The sequence below is a fragment of the Orcinus orca genome, chromosome 18, assembly GCF_937001465.1.
Source record: "Orcinus orca chromosome 18, mOrcOrc1.1, whole genome shotgun sequence".
NCBI lineage: Eukaryota > Metazoa > Chordata > Mammalia > Artiodactyla > Delphinidae > Orcinus > Orcinus orca.
This window is the reverse complement of record NC_064576.1, coordinates 11,040,432-11,054,501: the sequence shown is the minus strand read 5'-3', so window position 1 is coordinate 11,054,501 and position 14,070 is coordinate 11,040,432. Positions and strand designations below refer to the sequence as shown.

Genomic DNA, 14,070 nt, shown 5'->3' with positions numbered 1-14,070 from the left:
CTATGAATGCCAGTCATTCACCACTGCCTGCCTCATGCACCAAGGGATGGAATAACCCGCACTAAACCCCTGTGGGCAAGGGCTTCGCCACCAGCTCTGCCCCAGCTTCGCCCACTTCCCCGGGGGTCCGACGAGTGAGTGAGTGAGGATGCGAAAAATTAACAAAATATAGTCTCCGCCCAGGTTGTTACCTGTACTTCTGACCACCTGGCTATAAATCAGAGTCCCCACAACCCCCTCCTCGGGTTCGGCTAATTTGCAAGCACAGCTCACAGAACTAGGAAAACTCATTTGCTCACTAGATTACCGATTTGTTTTAAAAGGATATTAAAAGATAGGAATCCACAGGCAGATGAAGAGATGCATAGGGTGAGGTAAGGGGAAAGAAAGGGTGCGGAGCTTCTGCGCTCTGTCTGAGCCCCACTCTCCCCAGATCTCTACGTGTTCACCAACCCAGAAGCCTCTGAACCCTGTCCTTGGGGTTTTTATGGAGGCTTCATGACATAAGCATGATTGATTAAATCACTGGCAATTGGCCGTTGATTCGACCTCCAGCCCCTCTTCCCTCCCTGCAAGTCGGGGTGAGACAGAAAGTTCCAACCCTCTAATCAGATGCTTAGTTCTCCTGGCAATCAGCCCCCATCCTTAGATGCTTCCAAAAATCACCTCATTCTCATAACAAAAGACACCTACATCATTCTCTACACTTAGGATATTCCAAGGGTTTAGGAGCTGTGAGCCAGGAAATGTGGATGCAGACCAAATATATATGAGAAATAATTTTGGTCATCTGAATGACCAAATATATATATTTCTTATGACTGACAATATTGCTCCACTATTTTTAATACAAATGGCACCTGCCAGAAGCCCTCTCATCCTAGGCTGGGAACTGGTAGTCAGTCAGTTAATCTTAAAAAGTTGGGTAAAATGCAGAACATATATACACGCACAAACGGGCCCTGATTTACAGTAGTTTGACTTATAATTTTCCGACTTTAAGATCATATGAAACTGATACGTATTCAGTAGAGACCGTACTTTGAATTCTGAATTTTGATCTTTTCCTAGGTTGGCAATATTCTTTTCAGTCCGATCCTCTTCCATGATGCTGGGAGTGGCAGCCGCAGCTCCCTGTCAGCCTTGTGATCACAAGGGTCAACAACCATTCTGCACCCAGACAGCCATTCTGCTTTGCACCGTCAGTACAGTATTCAGTACATTATATGAGGTACTCAACACTTTTTTTAAAAAGTAGGCTTTGTGTTAGATGATCCTGCCCAGCTGTAGGCTAGTGTAAGTGTTCTGAGAACGTTTAAGGTAGGCTGAGCTAAGTTGGGATGTTTGGTGGGTTAGGTGTATTGATGCATTTCGACTTAGGATATTTTCAACTTACAGTGGGTTTATCATAAAGCAAGGAAGACCTGTATATATACATACATACGTGCATACATACATATATGCTTATGTATTGTGTATATATACACAGAAGCCCATATATTAAATATTTTAAGTTAAAACTTGTCAATGTAATTAATTCACCAGTCTTCTGGTGTTGATGTCGCCAAGGCCTTTTTTTATTTTTTTAATCATAGTTGTACTAATTAGAAACTTGTGTCTTTCATAATCCACACCCATATTGCATCATTTATGAGTTCCAGTTTGGATTTTTTAATTACAGTTAGCCCCAGAACTCAGCAAAGCAATCAGATTGTGCGTCATCTTGGATTTTTACATTTCTTCCAACGTCCTATAAATGTTACACTCATATCTATTTTGACAGCACATTTGGTTTTGTAAGCAATTCACCTTTATCAAACTTTCGAAAGCGTTCAACTGAGTTCTTGTAACAACAACTCTTTCTTTTTGCCTTTATACTTTATTGGTTTATGTAATACTTATTTAATTTTGATAGCAACTGATGTGAAAAGGTTTGGGAACAAACACAGCTGTCTCTTGGGGTGCACAGGGCCCCAGTTGTGGGCACAGAAGAACAGGGGCTGGGGAGAGGCCACCAGTCACAAGCAGGCTGTGAGTGGTGGGCGACCCTCAGACCCACACGACTCCTGAGATGGCTAAGTGCGGTCCGCTAAGAGAATTTCTATCGTAGCATCAATCAAGGATAACGAGAAAGGCATTCATATTAGGAGAACCGCCAAAGAGGTCTCCCAAAGGGCGGCAGTAAGAAAGTTTAGTGGCCTCTGCCCCTGATTCCTTATTCCGCTGCCTAGATGGCCCCCAAAACCTCACTGAGCTGGAACAAGTGAGTAACAGGGTGTCACCAGTTCCAGTGCCACGATTAGGGGACAGGGTTTCTTGCTCAGCATCCCAGGCGCAGCAAGCCTGTCTCTCAGCTCCCAGCTTCCCTTCCTCCCACCGCGAGGTCCTAGGAAGAGCACTGTTTGGGAGGGGGGTTTCCCCCTCTGACCCTTCTTGAGCTCTTGTGGCTGGACTAATAATAAAATTGACCCAAGACAGACTAACAGGAGAGAAAGAAACAAATATGATTTCTTACGCAGGGAGGTCTCATAGAAACAAGACCTAAGAAGTGGCCAAAGGAGGCAGCTTCTATACTTTGTAGACAAAGAAACAAATTTGTGAGGAAATGACAGGACAAAGACACTTTGGCTTTGGTTTGGTACTTAATTAGTGTAATCTAAACAGAATGTGGGCGTGGGGTAGTCAATGAAATAAGTAACAAGGTTTGCTTATCCAGGCTTTCTGCCCGAACTCTCCCTCTCTGGAGTTTAGGGTGTCCTTCTACTTCCAGGTGCAGGGAGTGGACCTTTCATAGGAGAGATTTATTTCCTGCCTTCAGGGAGACAGAGACAGGGTCAGAGTGTCCCTCTTACATCAGCTCTTTCTTAAGTAACTTTAATTCAAAATAACCAATATGCCATTGGTGCACATTTGGGGACACATTTGGGGGCCCCCTGCCCTGGGCCCCGACAGCATCGACCAGACGTTCCGCGCAGTTGATGCTGAGCGGGGCGTCCCCAGCCTCCCTCTCCCTGGCTCTGCCCTCCTCTCTCCTCCTCCCCTCTCTTTTCAGGTTTCTCTCCAACACTGTTTGATACCAGCCCCACGCCAGCCATTGTTTTCCCAGATGAGGGCGGACACCAGCCTGAGGCTAAACCTCTGAACTGAATCAAGTCCCCCCACCGAAGTCAAAACGAAAGCTGCCAAAGATACACCAAGACAGGCACCGGGCAAACCCCGCGGACTCACAGGAAACCAGGCTGCGCCTGCCGGGCTTGCCCGTCTCGCCCGCAGAAATCCCGGTGCTCAGAGCTGGAAGGACATCAGCCGGCATCTTGATGAACATCCTCCTTTCGCCCTTGAGGCCAGGTTCTGGAGCTGCCAGCGACTCACCGAGGCTGCCCGGGGCCCAGTAGGCCTTTTAGAGAAAGAAAGAAAACCGGTGAGAATAATAACATTCACTGTGTCTTGGCTTCCGTCATTCTTTCAACAGGTGGTAGGAGGTGTGAAGTTTGAAAGAGACCAGGATCCACTTACTTTCCTTAAATCAGGTGGAGAGATGAAGACTACTGTACCGTCTGGCGGGGGCTGCCACGAAGTCCCACAGGCTGGGGGGCTTCAAGAACAGGAGTTAATTTCCTCACCGTTCTGGAGGCTGGAAGTCTGAGGTCAAGGTGTCGGCAGGGCTGGTTTCCTCTGAGGTCTCTCTCCTTGGCTTGTAGATGCCGTCTTCTCCCTCTGTCTTCACATGGTCATCCCTCTGTGTGTGCCTGTGTCTTAATCTCCTCTTCTTATAAGGACACCAGTCATCTTGGATTAAGGCCCACCCTCATGACTTCATTTTACCTCTTTAAAGACCTTGTCTCCAAATACAGTCCCATTCCAAGATATTGGGGGGTTAGGACTTGCGCATATGAATTGGGAAGTGGGGAACACAATTCAGCCCCTAATACCTTTTCCAGCTTCTGGATTGTTGTTCTGTCCCTCACACACGCACATACACACAACTGCCTTAGCAGACCTGGAAGGAAGTACACTGATAACGGTCACCTGGCCCTTTCCCGACCTTTGTATTTGATTCTGAGCTGGCAGCACCTCTGGGATTTCCTTTGTGCCTCAGAATCCATTGCTTTGATTTTGTCAAAAATGTCTCCCGGGCTTCCCTGGTGGCGCAGTGGTTGAGGGTCCGCCTGCCGATGCAGGGGACGCGGGTTCGTGCCCCAGTCCGGGAAGATCCCACATGCCGCGGGGCGGCTGGGCCTGTGAGCCATGGCCACTGAGCCTGCGCGTCCGGAGCCTGTGCTCCGCAACGGGAGAGGCCACAACAGTGAGAGGCCCGCGTACCGCAAAAAAAAAAGGACACGACACTGACAAAATGCCCCTCCTCACCCGACTCCACAGTGATGCAGAAAGGAGGCAGGTAACCTGCCTCATCGCACCTGAATAATAATAAAACCTACATTTTAAAGCAGACCGTCCACTGCCCCTGGAAATAACATCCACTTCGTGCTCCCCAGTCTGACTGAAGTCTGACCCTAGACTTCTCTTCTAGGCTTCAGGCCTTAGATGTCCTGCTTTGTACTGTACACCTCCCTACGCCCGTCCCAGGGGCACCCAAGCCCACCTTCTCCCTATAGCTTCTCCTGTGTTCCCAACCTTGGGAGTGATACCACCATCAATCCAACTGTCTATCCCCAAACCTGGGAGTCCTCCTGGTCTCCCCAACCTCTCCTCCTGTAGTTCATCAATCTCCACTGGACACTTAGCACATTGTGTGTCCTTGTCTGGTTACAATTGTATGTGTCACCTTCTGGTCTGTGATCCATGAGTTTTAGGGGCCGTGACTCCATTATCCCCACTGTATCTTCAGAGCCTAGGCTAATACTTGATAAATGTATGAATTAATGAAGAAGTGAATGTTGGGGAGGAATCCGGCCCCGAGACAGAATTGTAAGTTTACAAGAGAAGCGGCGTGTCGCCAGCCTGTCCTTTCTGCAGGGCTCTCTCCCGTCCCCCTGAGCTGCCACCTACTGTCAGGGGCAGCAGCAGATAGAGCTGATGAGTGTTCCTGGGACTGAATGTCTGGCAATGTCCTACCTCTGTCAGTTTCTGGGACTTTACCCTTTATGTGCAGCCGGCCAAAGGGAAAATACTGTGAGGCATTAGTGTTAAGCACACAGACAGACACGCAGGAGGGCACCTCGCTGGCTTGGGACGGGTCACTTCCCCTGCCTGCCCCACTGCAGAGCTACTAAGGCAACAGGGCACATGTCCGGGCTTCCTGGAATCAAAGAATGTGAGCACTGGAAGGTGGTGTAGACCTCAAGATTTCAACAATTACAGAGGAAACGGCATCCCTGTCACGAGGGATTCATGTGGCCTGAGGTGTGACCTGACCTTCAGGGTTGGAGTCCCCACGGAGGGGCACAGCCCATCCCTGAGCCTGGGCCCACAACCCACACACACGCCAGAGGGACTTTGTCTCTGTGTCTGCCCCGTATGCAGTCACTTGGCGAAGAGAGAAAACTGTAGTGAAAGCTGGACCGTGGTTAACTTGTGGTGTGTGGTGATGCCAGGGGAGCAGGAATTCTCAGTGAAAATGAGATTTCTGGAGAATGCCGAGAGCCCGTAGAGACATTTGGGTATCTACCAGCTCAATTTATGAAACTCCGTTCTTCCTCCTTAAAATGTCAAGCAATTAAAATGCTTAGACATCATCACGAGACCCTCCACCCAAGGGGAGAATCTCCCCGACACCTCCTCTGTTTGTCTGTGCCCCGGAATGGGACTCGGGGGTCCTCATTACAGAGCCCATACCTACAGGGCTGCCCTGGGCCCTACACATTCCTCTGAACTCAGGTCCCACATGCAGAGTGAGGGGACCCTCCGAGGGGGTCACTCTGATGCTTCCATTTTGACATGAGGTTGTCTTGATTGGACCTGAAAAACAAACCATGGCAGTTCAACTTTTTTTGGACCAACTAGTGTTTAAAACAGACCCCTTTTACTCCTTCCTCCAAGTCTCATCTTGGACATGGGGCTCTGATGTGGTATAATAGGGGCTTAGAGCTGGAGAGGGGTCAGGGATGGGATGAGAGAGAAGAGTGTCTGGAAACAGGGGTGCTCAGAAATGGGTGGGTGTTATAAGTAGGATTTTGTCCCCCAAAATAAGATTAAGTCCTAACCCCCAGAACCTGTGACTATGACCTTAATTGGAAATAGGTGTAATCAAGTTAAGGTGAAGTCTTGGCAGGTGTAATCAAGTTAAGATGAGGTCATAAGGGTTGGCCTAATCCAAAACGACTAGCCATAAAAAGAAACGAAACTGAGTTATTTGTAGTGAGGTGGATGGACCTAGAGTCTGTCATACAGAGTGAAGGAAGTCAGAAAGAGAAAAACAAATACCGTATGCTGACACATATATATGGAAACTAAACAAAAAATGGTTCTGAAGAACCTAGGGGCAGGACAGGAATAAAGACACAGACGTAGAGAATGGACTTGGGGACACGGGGAGGGGGAAGGGTAAGTTGAGATCAAGTGAGAGAGTGGCATGGACATATATACACTACGAAATGTAAAACAGATAGCTAGTGGGAAGCAACCGCATAGCACAGGGAGATCAGCTCGGTGCTTTGTGACCACCCAGAGGGGTGGGATAAGGAGGGTGGGAGGGAGACGCAAGAGGGAGGGGATATGGGGATATATGTATACATACAGCTGATTCACTTTGTTATACAGCAGAAACTAACACAACATTGTAAAGCAATTATACTTTCTTTCAATAAAGATGTTGAAAAAAAATGACTGGTGTCCTTAGGAAAAGAAGAAAATGCCGCATGAAGACGGAGGCACGTGGGGAGAGGACCATGTGGAGATGGAGGTGGAGATGGGGCGATGCTTTATAAGCCAAGGAACGCCAACAGCTGCCAGCAAATTGCCAGAAGCTGGCGGTGACCTGGAACAGCCTCCCTCACAGCCTCAGGAGGAACCAGCCCTCCCGACACCTTGATTTTAAACTTCTGGCCTCCAGAACTGCAAGAGAAGGTTTTTGTTGTTTTAAGTCACCCGGTTGATGGTACTTTATTACAGCAGCCCCAGCAAACTCATACCATGGGCGAGAGAGATGCTGGCCTCTCCAAGGACCCCTCAGGCCAGTTTTCTCAAGCCTGAGCTGCAGCAGGAGGGCTTGTTAGGACACTGAGCGCTGGGCCCCCCCCCCAGACCAGCCGGTTCAGCAGGTCTGCCGCGTGGCCCAAGAATGTGCATTTCTAACAAGTCTCCAGGTGGTGGTGACACTGCTCTTCCAGGGACCACACTTCGAGAACCCCTGCTCTGGGGGCCTGGGTGTGGCCTGGGCATTGGGACCTTCTGGTCCCGGTAATGATGAGATGTCTATCCCTGCTGATATGGGTTGTGCCAGCCCACTTGGCAAACTTCCGTAGCCACGGCCAGTTTTCAGTTAAATGCTGTCTGTAGTTTTGAGTGGTTTACACAGGTGCTGGTTCATGAAACACCACCTCCACCACACACACACTGACCCCATGTGGTAGATGTTATAGTCCCTATTGTTACAGACAAGGAAAATGAGGCTCAGGCGTGGGTGTGAGTCCTCAGCAGGACGCTTCTCCCTCCTGAGTCCCTGGGCTCGGGCGTCTGCGCTCTGAGCCCGGCTCTGGAACATCCCTGGCTGGTTCAGTCCTCAGAATTCAGATTTCCCTCTTTGTAAGTCACACCCGTCATCGCCTTGTCTGAATACAGAGCCATCACCCTCCTCCTGCGGCAGTGCTGGAAGCCGGCAGTGCACCGGGCCTCGGCTTTCCCCGACCCATTGTTGCTGCTTCCAGCCGGAGCTCACGATCTCGTCCTCTTTCCTGATCCTGTTTTGTTCCCAAATGCCCTCCGGATGTGACTTCCTCCTTTCTGTTTCCAGGTGCTCAGCACAAACCAGCCCCGAGCAGCTTTGGTTGTGAGGAGCCTGGCGAGCAGCGAGGACAGGTGATGAGAAATCCTTGGGAGGATGGCCAAGAAGGATTTGTAACGTCCGGAGTCAGACAGGTCTGCAGCCCTGCTGGCCTGGCCGCTCTCCACGGAGGAAGCCCCTGGCTGTGAGGGCAGCAAACTGCAGGCTGGCCACGCCCTCTCTTGCCACCTCCATGCCCTTTGATGAGGGCTGGGTTAGTGCAAACAGGGTGTGTGAGCTTTTCACCCCAGCCAGGTGTGGACATGAGCTGTGGGCTCCTGTGAGAGGTACTCAGGGTGCAGAGATGGGCCTTTCAGCTGAGGTTCTGCACCTTCAATCCACAGGCCCCAAGAGCAGACTTGCAAATTCTTCCAGCCTTTAAACACCATTCCTGCCCCAGCTGCAGGCAGGAAGCACCCTCTACCACGAGCACCACGTCCCCAGGATCGATGTTCAGTGCTGGGACCTGTCTGGCCACAGGGGCCGCAGCTCCGTGTCTGTGGGTCACTCTGGAGCTGAGTGTCCTCCCGTCCCCGAGCCCAGTGGAGCCAGAGTCGGGGGCAGGACGGAAGAGAAGCGCGCCCAGAGCCTCGACATGAGCCCCCGAGAGCCTCTCCTGGGACACAGCAGCGTGAGAAGAAGGAAGCTCATCAGCTCAAACCAGCGAGGGCGGACTGAGCACCAGCTCCCGTCCCAGGAGTAACATGGACTGTGATGCGGGGGGCTGAGAGGAGGAGGCCGTGCCCCGGACGTCTCAGGAGCTGACAGTCTGGTGCCCCGTGAGACAGCCCCCTCTCAGGAGAGCCACCGTGAAGCTCTGCGCACGAGAGTCAAGTGCCCCAAACTTGGAACTTGGGAGGTGGAAGCAGCTGATCGTCTGGAGCAGAAGGAGGCCACTGTCGGTCAGGGACCAGGGACGACCTCAGGGGGGACCCGTCTGGAGCCGGAGCTTTGGGGTAGGGTCAAGGGGGCGCCGCGGAGGCCGTGAGCATGTTGCTTTGGGCCCGTGCCGCGGAGACAGACGTCACACTGGCCCTGGTGCTCCCCGCACGCTGGCAGGGAAATGCGTGTTTTATTTTACAGAACTCAAAATCGCCCAAGTAGAAACGCTCTGTGCCTTGTTTTAAAGTCAAGAAAGCGCCGGAAAGGTTTGTTTTGACCGAATGGAAACAACACTCCCATGGATAAGCACTTTCTGACACACACAAAACAAATGAAAAGCTCGTGCCCACTTTCCTGACTTTCTCCCCCAGCGATGTCCCCAGTCACACATGTCATAAGGGGCTTGGGACCAGATTCAGACTCTTCCTCCAAAAGTGCACAACACCCAGTCCCTCGCCCCACTCCCCCGACGCCAGAGGCGGCTGGGCCAGTAACTTGGAGTCAGTGCGTCCTCCCCATGTTTTCTGACTTTCTCAGGAGAACCTTGGCATTTTTGTAAACGTTAGCGCCAAGCTTTTAGAAATTTTGGGGTTTTTTTGGGGGGGGGGAGTATTTTTACTCTTTACAACAACTTGCCACCCCAATTTGGAAACCTTGTCTAAATTGTGGATCTGGTACTCAGCCAATGATTCTTTTGGTCGTGACTGCCTTTGCTGTGAAAATATTCTTTTCCTGGAAGAAACCGCACACCCTTCAGAGGCCAAGGACGCAGTGGCGTTTGTTAGGATACATCAGAGGTAGGTTCACCGTAAAGCTAATGAGTGCAAGCTCCAGGGCTCCTCACTTACCATCCAAGACCTTGTACCTAATTTTACATCTATTGTTTTGTATTCTTTTTCTTAAAGAACCCACACCCGTCCAACTTGTATAAGCTTTGAGCCCCCAACCCTGGACCCCCTACCCGCAGATGCAGTCTTAAAGCCCATGACCTATTAGACCTCATTCTCTTCTAAGGGCAAGGAGCCTCCAGTCTGGTTGATATTTTGTGCTTCTGAGGAACTTTTTCCCGGGGCGGGGGAGGCGGAGGATGCTGACGCTTTGAGCTTCCAAATGCTGAGGAGCCATTTCCTGTGACGCGTAGATGCGAAGAAGTAAATGACGGGGTCAATGCTGCAGTTCAAGTTCATGAGGCACACTGTGAGCTGAAGGCACAGTTTGAAAGCCCTCTGCTCGGGGCAGGTTGGCTGGTGGAGCACCTTTCTCACCATGAACTGGATGACATTGAAGTGGTAGGGGTGGAGCACACAAGCACGGCCACCAGCACCACCAGGGTGAGCAGGCAGGCCCTGCGGTGGTGCCCCTTCCTGCTTGTCAGAGGGTTGTCCCGGGCCGTCCTGCACAGCTTCATGGTGATCCTCACGTAGCAGAAGAGAATGACGCCCACCGGCCCGCAGAAGCTCAGAGCGGAGATCACTAGGACCACGACGGGCAGCGTGAGCACCGGCTGGACGCTGTCATACTCCATGCAGGTCAGCCTGCCGGCCACGAGCTTGGTCATGGAGAGCAGGAGCAGGAGCGCCGTCTGCAGAGAGGCCAGGACCCACACAGCCACACAGATGAGCCTGGCCCGCCGGGGTCCGCGGAGCCGGAGACACTGGTGGGTGCGGACCACAGCCACGTAACGGTCCACGCTCACACATGCCATCAGGTAGATCCCTGAATAAGTGTTCACGTAGAATATGAAGGCCGTCAGCCTGCAGAGCCCTTCACCGAAAGGCCAGCAGAAGTCCAGCACGTAGTAGGCGATCTTTCTGGGCAGGGCCAGGGTGAACAGGAGGTCGGACACTGCCAGGTGGACCAGGTAGACATTTGTTGAGTTGATCTTCTTGCCCTTTTGATAAGCAAGGCGAAGGGCAAGGATGTTTCCCAGGGTGCCGAAGACCAAGAGGGCTGTGTAGAACAAAGAGAGCATCACGCTGGCCACCCGGGGTGGGTGGTGAGGAAGGCAGGAGTCGGCGTGGTGGACGAGGCTGTCTGGGTCAGCCGTGCAGGAAGCCATGTCATAGAGGTCCTTGGGGAGACAAAAAATTAAAATGTTAATTTTAGTTAACCCGCCTCTATCGAGTAATACTTAATAATTTGCTGAAGCCACATGCCCATGAATAGCATATATCTTTATTTTAAATTTTATTGGATTATAGTTGATTTACAATGTTGTGTTAGTTTCAGGTGTGCAGCAAAGTGATTCGGTTACACATACATATACATATATTCATTCTTTTTTAGATTCTTTTCTCATATAGGTTATCACAGATTGAGTTCCCTGTGCTTCACAGTAGGCCCTGTTGGTTATATCTTATATATAGTAGTGTGTGTATGTTCATCCCAAGCTCCTGGTTTATCCCTTCCCCCAGTGTTTCCCCTTTGGTAACCATCAGTTTGTTTTCAATATCTGTACGTCTGTTTCTGTTTTGTAAATGGGTAAAGAAGACGTGGTACATACAAGCCTACCTCTTTTGAAGTAAATTTATGTGGACGTGTGACATACCGTTCCACTCACTGTTGCTATGTAACAAATTACCCCCAGAATTTAGCAACTTAAAACACTTTATTATTTTCACGGTCAGGTTTTGAACAGGACACAGTGGGATTGGCTTTTCTCTGCTCCCCACTGTTGGGAGCCTCAGCTGGGAAGAATCGACAGCTGAGGCTTACTCAGTGGCAGGGGCTGGGACCACCCGGAGGTGATTTTACTCAAATGACGCTGACTTTTGGCCGAAGCCTCAACTGGACTGTCAGCTACAGCACCTGCACGAGGGTTCCTCGTGAGGCGGGGGCTTCCTCGCAACATGGTGGCCTGCAAGTACCTCAGTTTCTTACACGGTAGGTGGAGGCTCCAAAAGAAAGTGTCCCGGAAACTAGGTAGAATCTCCGTCTATTAACCACGTCTTTTATTTTCTATATTCTAGTGCTCTGACATCTTGGGGCCTGGCTGACCCTGGAGGGGCTGCCCTTCCCTGGGTTAACCAGTCCCTTGAGTGTACTTTTCAAACGCAAACCAACCACTCCCACCACCTGCCCTAATCAACCCAGGGCCAGGTACCAGGGGCAGCCCCTGTGTCCCAGAGCCCCCTGAGATGGTTCAAACAATCCTAACCCTGCTGACCCTGCCTTGCCTGTTCCCTTCCACCGAAACCACAGTAGAGGCTCTTGCCCACATTTCTGCTCCTCTGGCTCTGTCTCCTGACCAACCCCAGCTCTCCCCCTGTGGCCCCCCGTGATGTGGCATGGCCCCTCTTCTTGGGGTCTGTAAGTAACAAGCTCTCTTTTTCAACAGCAATCATCCCCTGATCTGTTGGCCTGACCCTCAGATTTTCTATGAACACACTGTACTCAAAAACACTGCATCAGCTTTTCTAAGCTGGCCTGGGAAGTGTGGTACCATCATGTCCGCCTTCTGCTGTTACAAGTGAGTCACAAGCCCACCCAGAATCAAGAAGAGGAGACATAGCTCCCATCTCTCAATAGGAGGCAGGTCAAAGAATTTGCAGCCATTTACAAATCACGACACACATGCAAAAATGTGCACAAATCGTAAAAGTAGAGCTTGACGGTTTTCATAAAGTGAACACGTCTGTGTGATTAGCCCCCAGATTAGGAGGCACCTCGCCAGCACCCCCAGAAGCTCTCCCTTGCCCCCCCAGCCTCTACCTCCACTCAAGGGTAATCAATATCCTAACTTCTAAAATCACAACTCAGTATGCCTGCTTCTGAACTTTAAGTAAATGAAATCATACGCCGTGGGTATGTGTATTCTCACCCACAGAGCTTCTCTGGGTCAGCATTAGGTTGTGAGATTGACCCACGCTGTAGTGTAGTTGTGGTGTGGTGTAGTTGTGGTTTGTTCCTTCTCATTGCTGTATGATAGTCCATTGTATGTATGCATCACCACCTATTTACATCCATCCTACTGTTGGTGAACATTTCTGTTATATCAAGTTCAGCTATACATGTTCTTTCACATGTCTTTGATGACACATAAGTATCTATTTTGCTGAGCACTGTACATAGCTAGGAGTGGGGCTGGTGAATCACAGGTTCTGCACGTTTCATTTGAGTAGGTAGGTCCTGGCCATCACTTTCCCAAAGCAGCCGCTCTGTGTACTCCCGACAGCGTATGGGATTCCCGTGGCGCCTCATCCTCACCAGCCCTGGGCATGGTCAGTCTTTTTCAGGTGAACCAGTCTGGTGGGTGTGCAGGGGTATCTTCTTGTGGTTTCAATTGGCATTTGCCTAATGACTACTGACAGTGAGCACCTTTTCACAGGTTTACTGGCCATTTATATATCTTCTTTTTTTTTTAACGTGTTAGACATTATTACTATTATGATTATTGTTCTATTACTACTATCACTACTACTATCATTCTCTTTTTATTATTTTTAAAAATTTCTTATTGGAGTATAGTTGCTTTACAATGTTGTGTTAGTTTCTGCTGTACAGCAAAGTGAATCAGTTATACGTATACATATATCCCCTCTTTTTTGGATTTCCTTCCCATTTAGGTCACCACAGAGTGTTGAGTAGAGTTCCCTGTGCTCTACAGTAGGTTCTCATTTGTTATCTATTTTATACATAGTAGTGTATATACGTCAATCCCAATCTCCCAACGCACCCCACCCCCACTTCCCCCCTTGGCATCCATAAGTTTGTTCTCTACATCTGTGTTTCTATTTCTGTTTTGCAGATAAGTTCATCCATACCATTTTTCTAGATTCCAGATGTGGAGAAAAGGGAGCCCTCCTACACTGTTGATGGGAATGTAAATTGGCGCAGCCGCTATGGAGAACGGTATGGAGGTTCCTCAAAACACTAAAAATAGAGCTACCATATGACCCAGCAACCCCACTACTGGGCATATACCTGGAGAAAACCCATGCTCTCTGTGCGGCAGGTGGAGCCTGAGTGACTGTCCCTGTGAGGCACACGTGAGCACTGTGATTGCAGAGGGTGTGCTGTTTACCCAAGGGCCACAATAGCTCACGGGACCAGAGATCCAGGTGGAGGTGCTGAACTTCTGCGGTCACGTGCTGGCTTGAAGGGCACCAGCTCCGTGAGCCCCAAAACCTCACTTGAGTCAGGACACAGCTGTTCCCTCCTTTACCGATTTGGGGCTAGCTAGTAGGGATCCTGCTGTAGATTATGCCTCATTGCAACCTATGCATATAGAGAGCTCTGTCTCTATA

The 14,070-nt window shown here is 50.1% G+C and overlaps 1 long non-coding RNA gene across 1 annotated transcript in view; it reads left to right on the top strand.

The window, feature by feature from the left end:
• Positions 1-1,245: 1,245 nt before the first annotated feature.
• LOC117202788 (uncharacterized) overlaps positions 1,246-14,070 on the top strand; it is a 29,560-nt gene continuing 16,735 nt past the window's right edge. The window contains exons 1-2 of the long non-coding RNA XR_007473141.1: positions 1,246-3,421; positions 7,913-13,675. This is a non-coding gene — a long non-coding RNA (uncharacterized LOC117202788). The remainder of the gene's footprint in view (positions 3,422-7,912; positions 13,676-14,070) is intronic.